The sequence below is a fragment of the Bubalus kerabau genome, chromosome 1, assembly GCF_029407905.1.
Source record: "Bubalus kerabau isolate K-KA32 ecotype Philippines breed swamp buffalo chromosome 1, PCC_UOA_SB_1v2, whole genome shotgun sequence".
NCBI classification, from domain to species: domain Eukaryota; kingdom Metazoa; phylum Chordata; class Mammalia; order Artiodactyla; family Bovidae; genus Bubalus; species Bubalus kerabau.
Window position 1 is genome coordinate 243983804 of NC_073624.1, and position 16729 is coordinate 244000532.

A 16729-nucleotide genomic window follows, 5' to 3' on the forward strand; every position below is an offset into this window, starting at 1 on the left:
AATCCATATGCAGTGAGCGACCATCAAAATGTTTTAAGCCGAAGTATGACAATACCATTCTGGTTTTTTAGCTACAATACAGGGAGTGTAGCTAAGCAAGGAAGAAGTGAAGATCAAATTGTTAGTAAGAAGGCTAGTGTCAAATTTAAACCTATCAGATGCATTTTAGAATCTAGTTTGGATAGTAGCTATAATTCAGAAACATTTAGCCTACATTCGCTATTAGCCAAGCCATTGGTGCAAAACTGGCCTCTTTGGATTAGAAAAGCAAGGTAATCAAACAGTTGGCTGTGTAGGCAATAGATGAAAGCTATATGTAAGGTTAGCTGTTAAAGAAGCCTCTCTATTCTTTAAACATTCCTCTACTCAAAAAAGAGTTTTACTTGGTTCTCCCTTTGGCAAGCCTAACCAAACAAAATATTCTTGGCAGGAAAATAAATTCTCTGGTTTACTGTGAAAACCAATGCAAGAAAATCGACTTGTTTAGATGGCTTTTGTTTGTTTCAAAGTCACACTGAAGCTCTTATTATAACACCTCAAAGGTGAATACCAAATACAGATCATTTCAGAGTTAGACTAGAATAGGTTAAAAAAAATTAAAAAGTACATTTATCCATTAATCTATTAATCTTGGGTTTTTAAATATGACTTTTTCCCTAGATGTGTGAAGTTTGAGCATGCAATCCATAATCACCACTATGCTGCTGCTGCTAAGTCGCTTCAGTCGTGTCCGACTCTGTGCGACCCCAGAGATGGCAGCCCACCAGGCTTCCCCGTCCCTGGGATTCTCCAGGTAAGAACACCGGAGTGGATTGCCATTTCCTTCTCCAATGTATGAAAGTGAAAAGTGAAAGTGAAGTCGCTCAGTCGTGTCTGACTCTAGCGACCCCATGGACTGCAGCCCACCAGGCTCCTCCATCCACGGGATTTTCTAGGCAAAAGTACTGGAGTGGGGTGCCATTGCCTTCTCTGAATCACCACTATAGTAAATAAGAAAATTAATTTCTAAGACAGTATTTTTCACAGTTAAAATACACAAACTGGCAAGAATTTTCAGAGGTAGTGTAAACTAGGAGGTGGTGAGGAACTTGTTTTTGGAATATTTGAAATGTTTAGAAATTGTCTAAGCAGCCCAATATAAACTCTGTTTTTTGAAGGTATTCTGTGCTCATGTGGCACTGTCATTTCCTGAGATTCTTCTACACTGTAGAATTTATGAAATAGTGGGAATGATCGATATTTATCATTACAGCATAATCATCTAAACTGATGAGTTTTAATTTAAGAATTCAAAGTTTTGACTTGGGTTACTTTGTCACATTGACCATAATTGAAAGTCAATTCAATTTTTCTCATGCAAGGCAAAAAAAATATTTGAAGACTACTGGTATATTTCATAAAATCCAAAGAAAATAGAGCTATGAAGGAACTAGATGTAAATGAAGAAGATGATAGTAGATCAGATAGATATTAATCTAACCACCCCTTCTCCATTCAACCCCTTCTATTCTAAACAGAATATTCATTAAATGCTATACTTGTGAAACAAACTCCATTCTTTCAGCCCAGACCTGGTGATCTGATCAATATGTCATCTCCCAGCAAGTCCTGTGGCCTGTTCATGAATTACTCAAATTACTCAGCATGTTATTCTTTTCACAGCAGTGATTTGTTCAAGGATGTAATTATGCCTTATAACAATTATAAACATAAAGCTTACTTCTAGAAGTTTTTTCAAACTGTTAGTAAAGCTGATTATCCATCAAGCTAGGATAGATCACACTCTATATTGGCAAGGGGCCTCTGCATGATGGAGAGTTTCCAGAACTCAAACTGATGAGAGCACCATCTTGACACAGACTCTCATGATCACAGAGCTAGGAAGGAGAGAATTTGGCAAATTGTGTATTTCCTTTTCCTTTATATTTCTCCATCAATTTTGAATGAAATGCTTGCCAGGTACAGTAATCTTGTAGATTTTTCCCTTTCGGTACTTTAAATATATCCTGCCACTCCCTTCTGTCCTGCAGAGTTTCTGCTGAAAGATCAGCTGTTAAGCGTATGGGATTTCCCTTGTATGTTACTTGCTGCCTCTCCCTTGCTGCTTTTAATATAGTTTCTTTGTGTTTAGTCTTCATCAGTTTGATTAGTATGTGTCTTGGCATGTTTCTCCTTGGGTTTATCCTGTATGGGACTCTTTGTGCCTCTTGGACTACTATTTCCTTTTCCATGTTGGGGAAATTTTCAACTATAATCTCTTCAAAAAATTTCTCATACAGTTTCTTTTTCTTTTCTTCTTCTGGGACCTCTATAATTTGAATCTTGGTGCATTTAATATTGTCCCAGAGGTCTCTGAGACTATCCTCAGTTCTTTTCATTCTTTTTACTTTATTCTGCTCTTCACAAGTTATTTCCACCATTTTATCTTCAAGCTCACTGATTTGTTCTTCTGCTTAATATATTCTGCTATTGATTCCTTCTAGAGTATTTTTAATTTCAGTAATTGTGTTGTTTGTCTCTGAATGTTTATTCTTTAATTCTTCAAGTTCTTTGTTAATTGATTCTTGGATTTTCTCGATTTTGTTTTCAAGTTTTTTGATCATCTTTTCTATCATTATTCTGAATTCTTTTTCAGGTATTTTGCCTATTTCCTCTTCATTTATTTCGACGTCTGTGTTTCTAGTTTGTTCCTTCATTTGTGTAGTATTTCTCTGCCTTTTCATTATTTTTTTTTAACATATTGTGTTCAAGGTCTCCTTTACCCAGGCTTCAAGGAAAGTTGAATTTTTTCCTTGAAGAAGGTTGAAATCTTTATTCTTTTTGGTTTCTGGCCTCCTAAGGTTGGTCCAGTCGTTTGTGTAAGCTTCACATAGGGTGAGATTTGTGCTGAGTTTTTATTTGGTTGTTTTTCTTCTGATGGGCAAGGCTGAGTGAGGTGGCAATCCTGTCTGCTGATGATTGGGTTTGTATTTTTGCTTTGTTTGTTGTTTAGATGAGGCATCCTGCACAGGGTACTACTGGTGGTTGGGTGATGCCAGGTCTTGTATTCAAGGGGTTTCATTTGTGTGAGTTCTCACCATTTGATACTCCCTAGAGTTAGTTCTCTGGTAGTCTACGGTCTTGGAGTTAGTGCTCCCACTCCAAAGGCTCATGGCTTGATCCCTGTTCAGGAACAAAGATTCTACAAGTGGTTTGTTATGGCATTAAGTGAGATGAAAACAAATATACAAAAATGAGAAACCAAAAATGAACCCCAAATGACATTTCCAAAATCAGGCAAATAATAATTAAAATAATGGAATATACATATATACCAATGAGCAAAGTCAAAACAGTCCAACAAAAATAAAGTACAGTAGATTGACCCAGTGAACAAAGGAAATAAAGAATTATATTTACCAGTTAAGAACAAAACTAACTAAAGCACAAACTGGAAAACAAAACTAAAGCAAGGTGCCACGTGGGGAATTAAGCAATGAAAACAAAACTAAAAAATATGTTGAGAGGAAAGGAAAGCAAGATAGATATGCAAAGTTAAATAGAGGTAAATGAAGAAGATTTATATATATAAAGATTAACTGCAAGGGGAAAAGAACAGTAGGAAAAGCAAACAAAAGAATAAATGTAGAAAAATAATAGGCTTAAAAATTTTTAAAAAGAGAAAAGGAAAACTTCACAGAACTGTAAAAGCCCGACATAGAGGCAGAGGTTTATAACAACAATAAAAATTGTGACTGAGAAAAAAAAAAAAAAGCTCAAAAGCTTAATTGGATCTCATAATGCCAATAAAATTGACAACTACAAAAGAAAAAAAAAGGGGGATGGGAGAAAAAATCCAAAAGTTTCTACAGAACAAGTCAAAAAATAAGAATAATAAATATTTTTATTGAGTCACTGCTGCCAGAGTCCTTTCCCTCACTGGGAGTCAGAGTCCACCTTGCCTCCCTAGGATGCCCTCCAACACTATGCTGGTCTCTGGACCTTCTGTGGGGGCAGCTCAGATTCTAATCTGGTCCTTCTCCTGTATGTTCTTGAGTCCAGTGTCCACAGCTATCAGAACTAGTGCATTTTTCTTTTGTGGGAGCTCTCAATGACCTTTTATATATTCCATAGACACAGAGTCTGCCTAGTTGATCATGTGGATTTAATCTTCAGCTTGTACAGCTGGTGGAAAGGTTTTGGGTCTTCTTCCTTAGCTACAATGCCCATGGGTTTCAACTGTGGTTTTATTTCCTCCCCTGCATGTGGGTCGTCCAGTGGGGTTTGCTCCTGAGGCGGCCCTGGAGGACTTGGGTTTGCCCCTGTGAGGGCCAGGTGTGGAGGTGGTGCAGCTCCTTGGGTCGCAGGGGTTCTGGCAATACCAGGTACTCAGGGGAGTTGGCAGCTAGGACAGCAGGAAATATAGTGCTCCAGAAGGGTACAGCAACCAGTATTGGCTAATATGCTCCAGAATTCTTGCCTGGAGCAATCTGGAAGGCCACAGTCTACAGGGTTGCAAAGAGCCGGACACAACAGAAGTGACCCTGTGTGGGTTGCAAGACTTTTTTTTGCCTGTGGTAGCTCTGCCCCAGTGAGAGTTGAGTGTGAAGGTGGCGAAGCTGCTTGCCTTGCAGGGACTCTGGTGGTGCCAAGTGTGCAGGGACACAGACTGCCTCCACCACAGGAGTTATGGCCCTATCAGAGTCTTTTTTTGAGCCTTTTGTAGCTGGCGATCAGAAGGCCCCTTTGGCTAGTCTTTCTCCATAGCTCCCCCTGTTCAGACACTTAGAGGGCTCCTTTTCCTGAGGCCCTTCTCTGTTGTTTGGAGCATCAGGCACAGAGAGAGGCCCCCCTAGTTGGGGTACTACTCTGTAGATTGGTGCCTCAGGCACTTAAATGGGCACCCTGGCTGGGGTCCTACTCTGTAGTTTAGTGCGTCAGGTGTTTGATGGGCCAGCCTCTCTATTGTTCAGCTGCCGTTGCCGGACTGTGGGGAGAGAGAAGCTATGGTGATGGCTCCACTCCCTCAGCAGTATCGCCTTGCTTCCAAGGCTGCCCGGTTTTCTTCCACAGGCATTTCCCACCACAATCTCCTCCCTCACATCCCCTCCATCTGTCTCTCTGAAGTCAACAGCAGCCCTCACCCTGGGATTTCTCCACAACCCATTAACTCCAGCTCCGAGCTGCTGCGCCTTCCGGGGAACCAGCGCTCCTGTCTGGGGTATGTATGGCTGCGGCAAGGACTGTCCATTTCGGCTGCCACAGATCAGCTATTTCAGTCTCAGCCTTAAACGTTTCTCCTCTGACTCATACAATTGCCCCAATGTGGAAATGGGACCCCCGCTTCAGTTCCCCCACCCACTGAGGACAGGTCTGATGCTACTAACACTCCTGTTTTTCCCCCTAGTTCCTTCATCCTACCGAGTTTTGGGTTGTTCCAGATATTCTTTTCCACTGGTCAGGTAGTCCTGTCCACTCTCAGCTGGTATTCTGCATGCATGTCTGTGTCTGAAGGTGTATTCCTGATGTATCCATGAAGAGAGATGTATTCCACATCCACCTACTCCGCCATCTTGTTCTCTCCCCCCTTACAGTTTTGACAGAAAGAACTCTGACACACACTTCAGTGAGTTAAAATCAAGGTGTCAGCATTATTATGTTCCTTTCTGGAATCTATCAGGGAAAATCTGTTTCCTTACCATTTCCAGCTTTTAGAGGCCACCCATACTACTTGTCCCATGGGCATCTTCCAAACCAGTAAAACTAAATCTTTCTGGCTCTTGTTACATAATCATCTCTCCCTTTAACCACAGCAGAAAAATGATCTCTGAGTTTAAGGACTCATGATTAGTTTGAACTCATCCAGATAATCCAGGATATTCAACTAATCTCAAGGTCTGTAATCACATCTACAAAACTCCCTTTTTCCATATAAGTTAACACATTCATGGTTTTGAGGATGAGGAGTGACAGTTTATGGGCATTATCTTGCCTGCATTTTTTGGATGCTTCAAACCTTGTTAAGTAGACAAACCAGATAAATACATGTATCGTACAAGTTAACCCTGCACTTAGGTGTTGCATGCTTATGCTCAGCTGTGTGCAACTCTTTGCAACCCCAAGGACTGTAGCTTGCCAGGCTCACCTGTCCAAGGAATTTTCCAGGCAAGAATACTGGAGGGATTTGCTATTTCCTCCTCCAGGGGACACTTATACAATTTTTTCTGAAAATAACACCAAAGGTTTAAGAAATTTGTGAACCATTTTTAAACTAGTTTTTTGTCATCCTAGAATAATAGATAGGCTTACTTTGAGATGTCCATCAGGAAAACGATTGTGAAATCCAATTGTAAGGGTAAGATGGACTCTTAGAGTCCCCTTTTAAAGCTCGCATGATTCAATCCATTGTTCTTTCAGTTTACCATATTGACCTGATCCATTAGAATTATTTAATAATTGATGCATCCCTTATCAATAGAATATTGCAATTAGCAGGGCCATGTAGAGGTTTCATCTCTGAGGAAGTAAGAAATTGAGTCTAGTAGTTACCTGTCTTTTTTTGAGAAATTTGCCTAATTTAATATCCAGAGACAGGCTGTGTAAATTTTTCTACTTGATAATTGTTAGGAACTTATCATTCCTTGCCATACAATAGAGCTCTCAGATTTCTAAGACTACTTGTCTTAATTTACAACTCCCTTGTGTTCATTCTTCACTGCTTATACAGTTAGAAAAATAATTTTGTTAGATGTAATATAAAGACAAATATCTAATGAATATAATATTTTTTACAAATATATGTATAAGTATGTGTATATACTTATCCAAATCATGAAGATAAATTTGAAAAAAAAATTAACAACTGGAGTGTTCAAATGTCAATGTATCAAAAAAGATGCCAGCAGCCAAAGAATAAATGCCAGCTATAAAAAGCCACTGGTACATCCATAAGAAATTATGCTATTGAACCTTTTTAACACTATGTAACTTTTATACTTTCTAAGTATATAAAAAAATATACTATATTTTCCTTTTAAGTATCATTATGAACATATTAACCTTAATACACTAAAATTATTTCAATGGGCCCTAATAGCCATGATATTTTTATTGTTGTTTTTATTATTTTTACTGATACTGTGCTCCAATTTTTTTGTCAATTGGAATTGAATACTAAATATACTCCAATATCTATACAATAATCTCAAATATGTATATACATGTACATACTGGAGAAGACTTTGGGGAACCCATATCAAGGGGTGAAATGCATGAGAATTGGTGGTCAAAATTGTCTCTCTAATTGGGCCACTTATGAAAGAGCTGTAAAAAAAAATTAAAGTCACCAAATATTCTAATATATACTGTGATGTTTTATCTTACTATTTTTAAAGAATAAAGTTCAATACTTTAAAAACTTTCTACTACATAAACACCTCAAAACATATCTATATCAAACCCTTTACTTCATTTCTTGAGGAAATAATTTCTCTTTTCTTCCCAACTTTTCAAGCTGTGCAAATCTTTAAAACTTAAGAAAAATCTGAGGACTGTAAACTTAAGTATTGAAATACATTTTACTAGCAGTTAAGATGTTTTGATAGCTGATTGGAGACACACCACAAAATGGGTTGAACTGCGTTGAATACCTAGCCAAATTGATAGATAAGTTAAGATATTTATGAACACTAGAATTATGAAAATACGTACTTAAGTGAAATAACCATTTTCCCTGTTTTTCATAAGCCATATAGAGAAAATTGGGTGAATAGTTATTAGGGACTTAAAAGCTTTTAAAATGGCATGACTTAGATTTAAAAAGCATAATCTTACTTAAAAGTTCATGTATTTAGCCTCCATATTTTCCAGAATTCAAAAATGTACATGAGAACTATATATACCATTATGGCTAATCATTGAGAATAACGTTGAAAGATAATGTCTTTTAGAGAAACCACTAGTTGGGAAAAAGTGATTTTTTTTTTTCCTTCTCTTCTCTTGCTAATATGACTATGAGGCTATTTAAAATAGTAGGTATATTAACTGTTCTATGTTTAAGATATTTTAGTCTTTTCCATATTCTGTTTTGTGGCAGTGATTTCCACCATTCTGTCTTTCAGGTCACTTATCTGTTCTTCTGCCTCCGTTACTCTGCTACTGATTCCTTCAAGTGTATTGTTCATCTCTGTTTGTTCTTTACTTCTTCTAGGTCTTTGGAAAACATTTATTGCATCTTCTCCATTTTTTTTTTTCAGAGATCCTGAATCATCTTCACTATCATTATTCTGAATTCTTTTGCTGGAAGATTGCCTATCTCCATTTCATTTACTTGTTTTTCTGGGGATTTATCTTATTCCTTCATCTGGGACATAATCCTATGCCTTCTCATCTTTATTAGCTTTCTGTGATTGTGATTTTCCTTCTGGAGGCAGTGGGATTGTTTAATTCTTCTTGCCTCTTCTGCCTGCCCTCTGGTGAATGAGAGTAAGAGGCTTGTGCGAGCTTCTTGATGGGAGGGACTAGTAGTGGGGAAAAACTGATCTTGCTCTGGTGGCAGGGCTGTGCCCAGTAAAACTTTATCCAATTGTCTGATGATGGGTGGGGCTGTGTTACCCCTCCCTGTTAGTTGTTTGGCCTGAGGCAACCCAGCCCTGGAGTAGAGCTAATGGTGACCTCCAAGAGGGTTCACTCCAAGGGGCACCTCCCAGGACTGTTGCTGCTCCCAGTGGCGTGGTCCATGTGGCAAGCCACTGCCAACCCACACCTCCATAGGGGACCCTCCAACACTCACTGGTTCAGTGTCCTGGGTTACTGCTTCTTTCCCCTAGGTCCTGGTGTGAACATGGTTTTTTTGTGCCCTCTAAGAGTGAAGTCTCTATTTCCCCCAGTTCTGTAGAAGTCCCACAATCCAATCCCACCAACCTTCAAAATAAGATTTCCTGGGGATTCCTAAACTCTTTGCCAATCCCCAGGCTGAGAAGGTTGATGTGAGACTCAGAACTTTCAGAACAGTGTAAGAACTTCTTTGGAATTATTGTTCTCCAATTTGTGGGTTACCCAAATGGCAACTATGAGATTTGATTTTATCATGACTGTGTCCCTCCTATCATACAGTTTCAGCTTCTCCTTTGGCCTTGAATATAGGGTATCTTTATTTGGTGGGTTCCACTGTCCTCCTGTCAATGGTTATTCAACAGCTAGTTGAGATTTTGGTGTTTTTGCAAGAGAAGATGAGCACACATCCTTCTACACCAACATTTTGAATCAATCAATCTCCCTAGGAGAATTGTCTCTTCAATCTTGGGTTCTTGAAATTTACCTACCCATTTATGCAATTATAAAAACTCTTAAGACTCCCATGGACTGCAAGGCTATCCAACCAGTCCATTTTAAAGGAGATCAGTCCTGGGTATTCTTTGGAAGGAATGATGCTGAGGCTGAAACTCCAGTACTTTGGCCACTTCAAGCAGAATTGACTCATTGGAAAAGACTCTGATGCTGGGAGGGATTGGGGGCAGGAGGAGAAGGGGACGACAGAGGATGAGATGGCTGGATGGCGTCACCGACTCGATGGATGTGAGTTTGAGTGAACTCCAGGAGTTGGTGATGGACAGGGAGGCCTGGCGTGCTGCGATTCATGGGGTCACAAAGAGTCAGACACGACTGAGCAACTGAACTGAACTGAACCGAACATTCATGGTTCTAAGTACAAGGGATAAAACAGTGAAGAACTCGCTAGACAAGAATTTGAGTAAGCTCCAGGAGATGGTGAAGGACAGGGAAGCCTGGTGTGCTGCAGTCCATGAGGTCACAAAGAGTTGGACACAACTGAGCAACTGAACAACAACAACAATCACTATTTATGGTTCTAAGTACCAGGAATAAAACAGTGGAAAAAAGTAAATGCACTTTTCCTAAAATTACATTTTGTCTTTTGCTATCACACCCTAGCTGCATCCTCCTGCATATTTCTTATTAATACTTAAGAATTCTGCTTAGGTATCATATTTTCTGGAAAACTATCTTGATTCCCCAAGACTGAAAGATGTTCTTTCCCTACGCTTCCATAATAGTCTCTCTTTAGTTCTTTGGTAACATTTTTATCTTGGAGAGTCACTAGCTATTTTCTTATCCAGATTCTCCCTGTCCCTCACTGTCCTACAAGCAATTACTGTGACATACACCATAGTGTTTCCATTGCCTGAAATGTGCTTGAAACAATCAGATACCATAAATATTTACTAATTAAATTAATGTGGGTTAATAGAGGGGTGGTGTGCCTATTTATAGATACTAGTGCAGGATAATTAAGTCCTACAGTCCATGGGGTTGCAAAGAGTCGGAGACTGAGCGACTTCACTTTCACTTTCACTATATAGTTAAAAAGTGTAATGAGAGCATGAAGGAGGGGCAATTAGATGGGATTTGGTAAGGGATTGTCCGCTCAAGAAAGAGATGACATCTCCATGTCTGCATCTGAAGGGCAAAGCAAATATGGCCCCTGTGTTTCCTGACTGCTCTGTTTGAACCTTACACAAACTATAAGTAACATTTTCCTGTTTATCTTTATCCCCAAAAAGATCATGGAATGCCCTACTCTGAAAGACAGATGAGAACAGAATGTCTCTCAATTTCAAGTTAATCATTGTTTTACTGTGAACTGAATAAGTAGATAAATATTCCACACCAAGGGCTAAATGACTGAAAGACAGAATCTTATCAACAGTCACTTTTGTCAAACCACCCCAACTTCACACTCTGGCATGATTCCTATTGTGGAAGGGGAAAGATACCAACTTGGAACAAATATCAAGAGAAATATAGACTGAAATGAAACTGGTCTGTCATCAAGACAGGTAACTAAAGGTAGCGATTAGAAAGTCACATTAAAATAGTGGAAGAATGACATCTACTGGTTGAGAGAACATGGCCTCCTGAGCAGTTGGTATTGGTTTCTCCCTTTAAAGTTTAAATGTTTCCCTTTCTTCTTACACAGAAAACTCCGTTTAACAATAAAGGGAATTATCTACATGTGAAGGGGGATGAATGGACCTATTATCTTACAGGTATAATAATAATGAAAGAAAATTAATCCTCAACTGCCTAGCACTGCAATTGGAAATATTTTACAAATGCTTTTAAATGACTTTGACTTTATTTCTGTATGTTATGTAAGCAGTATTTCATAACCATCTCTGGTACAAAATTAAAAGTCATCTTTCTTATTAATAAAATATAGACATTTGGCTGAAAGTTTTTAAAAAATCATTAATTGCAGTTATCACAGATGCTTCCTGCAGTAAAAAAAAAATTATTTGTACTCTGAAAAATAACCATCAGGAGAAAATGTGTATGCCCTCAGGTTTAGTGATGAGTTCTTAGGCAGAGCACCAAGGCATAATTCCTGAAAAGTATCTGATAAGTTGGACTTCATTAAAATTAAACACTGTTCTGTTAAAGACACTGTTGAGAGACTATAAAGACAAGCCACAAACAGAGAAAATATTTGAAAATCAAATATCTGATAAAGGGCTTTTATCTAAAACATGCATAGAAATCTTAAAACTCAACAATAAAACACATTTTAAAATAGCCAAGATAATTTAAAAATAGCCAAAATTTCTGAACAGACATCTCCCCAGAGAAGATGCAGAGATAGTAAATAAGCATAAGAAAAAAGCACCCAGCATCCTTTTTCATTAGGAAAATGCAAAGTAAAACAACAATTTGATATCACTACACACCTATTACAATGACTAAAATCCAAAACACTAACTCTATCAATTACATGGAGTAATAGGAACTATTACTCATTGCTGGTGGGAAGGCAAATGGTATATTAACTTTGGAAGCTTAACAGTTTCTTACAAACCTAAGTAAATCATTGCCATATACCCTAGTAATCAAGGTTTTAGGACTTAACCAAATGAGTCAAAATTTATGTCCACACAAAACCTTCAAATGAATGTTTAAGCAGCTTTATTCATTATCATCAAAAACAAAAAGCAAGCAAGAAGTCCTTCAAAAGATGAAGGGATAGACAAACTTGATGTGTGCATACAATGAAATGCTACTCAGCAATAATAAGCAATGAGCTCATCAACCATGCAAAGACAATGATGAATCTCACATACATGCTGCTAAATGAAACAAGTCCATCTGAAAAGGCTACCTTTTGTACATTTCCACTTGTATGGCATTCTGAAAAAAGCAAAACTATACAGATGATGAAAAAGATTAGTATTTGACAGGTATTTCAATAGATGAAGAAAGGAGATTTTTTAGGTCTGTGAAATTATTCTGTATAGCAATGTAATGTTAGATACATGATGCTATATATTCATCAATATTCATACATTCTTACAACACAAAAAAATTAACCTTAATATATATAAATAGACCAATCAACTAGGAGATTGAGGAGCCCAAGATGCAATGCAGACACTGGCAAAGTATCTAACTGTGTAGAAGGAAAAGTGCTGCCCTGAGTAACATGGGAAACAATGCTGGGCTATAACTCTAAAGACCAAAAGAACTGTAGGTCAGCACTTTATGCACAGTAGTTGCTAAAGTGGTTTCCCATAGGGATATGGGTTAATAATTCTAAAATCACAGGATATATGTACTAGGATTGAACAAATAAGTAAATGGATATCAGATGGTAGAAGCCAGGTTTCTCACTGTTGGAGTGAAAGATTACAGATAAGTAAGGGAGAACCTATATGCAGGTTAGGAAGTAACAAAACTGGACATGAAACAACAGACTGGTTCCAAATAGGAAAAGGAGTACATCAAGGCTGTGTATTATCACTCTGCTTATTTAACTTATATGCAGAGTACATCATGAGAAACGCTGGGCTGGAAGAAGCACAAGCTGGAATCAAGATTGCTGGAAGAAATATCAGTAACCTCAGATATGCAGATGACATGACCCTTATGGCAGAAAGTGAAGAGGAAGTAAAAAGCCTCTTGATGAAAGTGAAAGAGGAGAGTGAAAAAGTTGGCTTAAAGCTCAACATTCAGAAAACTAAGATCATGGCATCTGGTCCCATCACTTCATGGGAAATAGATGGGGAAACAGTGGAAACAGTGGCTGACTTTATTTTTCTGGGCTCCAAAATCACTGCGGATGGTGATTGCAGCCATGAAATTAAAAGACGCTTACTCCTTGGAAGGAAAGTTATGACCAACCTGCATAGCATATTAAAAAGCAGAGACATTACTTTGCCAACAAAGGTCCATCTCGTCAAGGCTATGGTTTTTCCAGTGGTCATGTATGGATGTTAGATTTGGACTGTGAAGAAAGCTGAGTGCTGAAGAATTGATGCTTCTGAACTGTGGTGTTGGAGAAGACTCTCAAGAGTCCCTTGGACTGCAAGGAGATCCAACCAGTCCATTCTAAAGGAGACCAGTCCAGGGTGTTCATTGGAAGGACTGATGCTGAGGCTGAAACTCCAATACTTTGGCCACCTCATGCGAAGAGGTGACTCACTGGAAAAGACCCTGATGCTGGGAGGGATTGGGGGCAGGAAGGGAAGGGGACAACAGAGGATGAGATGGCCGAATGGCATCACTGACTCGATGGACTGAGTCTGAGTGAACTCCGGGAGATGGTGATGGACAGGGAGGCCTGGCGTGCTGTGATTCACGGGGTCACGAAGAGTTGGACCCAACTGAACTGAACTGAACTGAAGGGAGGAAGACTAGAGTAATCCATGTGGTACTGGATAAATGTCAGAAACATTAGCACAAATTCATGTTTAGCTTAACATTGATACAGATGGACAGTGCATTGTACATAATTATATATTTATATACACACACACACACACACATATATATACATACATAAACATATATATACATACATACACATATATATATCAACCTGTGAATGCAGTTATATAATTTTATATAAAATACATAAAATTATATATATATACACACACACACAGGTTGGTATTCACACATATATTTCCTACCTCTATTTTCTGAAAACACCTAGAGGCAATGACATTCTATAGCAAAAAGGTCCTTTAGGCCCTAAATTCCACATTACTTAGCATTATCATTTCACTGCATCCATTTAGTCATGTGTGAGTTTCACAATCTGCCCCTGACTTTAAGACTATATAAAGAGGATCCATATCTCTTCTAAATAGCTGCTCCAATAGGATGGTAAAAGGCATCATACATAATTGTAACCAAGGGGAAATTCCCTATGCCATTAAAGTTATGAAGTTAAGAGTTACATATACTATTCATCTATTGAGTCCTTCACAAAATTTAATGAGTATCTATACATTCTGGTAACTTTAGTAGGTACTGGAGATACACAAAAGAACCAAAGAGTAAAACCTCTGTTTTCATGAACATTAGGCTAGTAACAAGAGACAAAGAAGTCAATACAAGTAAAATTTAATAAGACTAAGAATATTAAAATTGTGACAAATGTTACACAGCACATAAATCAGGGTGATGTGCTGATTTATGATACAAATAATAGATTAAAAGAATCTGGGTAAAGAATCTGGGTTAGGCCTACTTTAGAATAGGAAAAGTCTCCCTCAGATTACATTTGGATCTGAAGTTGAAGGAGTTAAAAGATGAACATATATTCTCTTATTAACATGTGAAAAAGTCTAGGAGAGAGCTTGACAGAAAGAAGGAAAAGTAGATCCAAAAAAAAATGTTCAAAGAACAGAGGATGAATAGAACTAGAAGAGTGAAATTAGTCAGAAAAAGAAAAACAAGTATCGTTTAGTAATGCATATATGTGGAATCTAGAAAAATGGCACAAACGAACCAGGGCAAAAACAGAGACACAAATGTAGAAGAAAGACCTGTGGACGCAAAGCAGGAGAGGAGGGTGGGATGGATTGGGAGACTGGACTTGACATACATACACTATCATGTGTAAACTAAATAGCTAGTGGCAAGCTGCTGTATCATACAAGGAACTCATCTCAGTGCTCTGTGATGACCTAGAGAGGTGGGATGGAAAGTGAATGGGAGGCTCCAGAGGAAGGGATATATTTATGCATATAACTGATTCATGCTGTTGTACAGCAGAGACTAACACAATATTGTAAAGCAATTATACTTCAATGAAAACTAATTAATTAAGACAACAGCAAAAACAAAGAACAGAGAGGAGCCTGTGTGGCTGGGGCATATAGTTTTGGAGAAAGAGCCAGAGTGGCCTCAAGCTGTAACTGCACGGGGAGGACAGTGCAAGGCCCTGCAGACTGCGGTAAGAGAAAGCACTGGAGTATTTTGAAACAGGATGATTTGACATACGTTGGGCTTCCCTGGTGGCTCAGACAGTAAAGAATCTGCCTGCAATGCAGGAGACCCAGGTTCAATCCCTAGGTTGGGAAGATCCCCTGGAGAAGGGAATGGCAACCCACTCCAGTCAGTATTCTTGTCTGGAGAATTCCATGGACAGAGGAGCCTGGTAGGCTACATTCCATTGGTTTGCAAAGAACCGTACATGACTAAGTGACTTTCACTTTCACTTGTTAAAATATTACAGCTCTGGCTGCTCTGTGTAAAATGAATTGTGTCAGATTACAATTGGAAGCAAACAGACCAATTAGGATGCTTACTTTAATAGACAAGAGGAAACTACCCAAAGTTTGACCAGCATAGGACTCCCCAAAAGCAGTCCCTGGCTTATATTAGCCCTCTACTAAAGAGATACCACAAATAACTTTTTTGGGGAAAAGCTCTCAATTCTTCATTTCCCCCAGTTAACCTTCTGGAAAAACCAATCTCAATTCATCTCAGCTCTACTGACAGTGTTTGTATTTTGGCAGATGTGAATGATAAGACATGTAGGAACAGACCCCTGCCCACAAGATCTCCCAGTCTAATACAGGAGATGAAATGGGTACAAATAAAATCAGAGAATCAGCCATTTGCCTCATGAAATAAAATTTCCATTTGTTTCTCTAAAATCTACCTCCTTCACACTTCAAAGGATGTTTCTAGGACTGGATAGTCAAGTTTAACAGTTATGATTTTTGAGTCTCCTTTCTAAACCCTATCCACCTTTTTTCTTTCTTATGTGAAAACCTATTTTTACCTTCATTCCAAAGAGAATTGAGGCTTCCTATGGCATTGATATACACTCTTATGAGGTCATAGCTGAAGGCAAGGATGAAATCTAGGCAGGCTGTTTTTTGTTTTTTGTTTTTTTACATATAAAAGTGCCAGATGAAAAGCAAAAGGCTCAGAGATTAATATGTATTTTCACAGCTAGGGGAAAGATGCGATGGAAGCAAATTAATTTGAGCAGATATCTTGCTTTAAACATTTCAGAGCAATTTCATCACAGGCTCAAGTGGAATTATCCATATGCTAGAGATATTATAATCAACTTAATCATTTAATCTTAACCTTTCCAGCACTTGCTTTCTTCTCATAAATTATACTTAAGGACACCAATTCAAATCAATATTACCACACTCACCTAAATAAATCTAAGTAAAGTATCATTGCACTCCAACTAATCTCCACTTTCCCACATTTATTCTACATGTTTCAGGTATTAGAACTCCATTTCTTTAATACTGATTTTCTTCACAAATCAACTGGGAAAAATAAGGCAGTTTTTTTTGTTTTGTTTTGTTTTTTAACCACAGCAGAATAAAACATGTATAACAAATTAATTGAGCGTGGTTAGAAAAAGGGAGTCATGACCCACTCGTAATCATACCTACAAAATTTGACTTTTGGGAAATGACAG

At 38.2% G+C, this 16729-nt stretch overlaps 1 long non-coding RNA gene across 1 annotated transcript; it reads left to right on the forward strand.

Moving 5' to 3' along the window:
- Positions 1–666: 666 nt before the first annotated feature.
- Positions 667–11146, forward strand: LOC129642281 (uncharacterized). The gene is made up of 3 exons (XR_008709589.1): positions 667–793; positions 10560–10835; positions 10976–11146. It is a non-coding gene; the product is annotated as an uncharacterized LOC129642281 (long non-coding RNA).
- The last annotated feature ends 5583 nt before the right edge of the window (positions 11147–16729 follow it).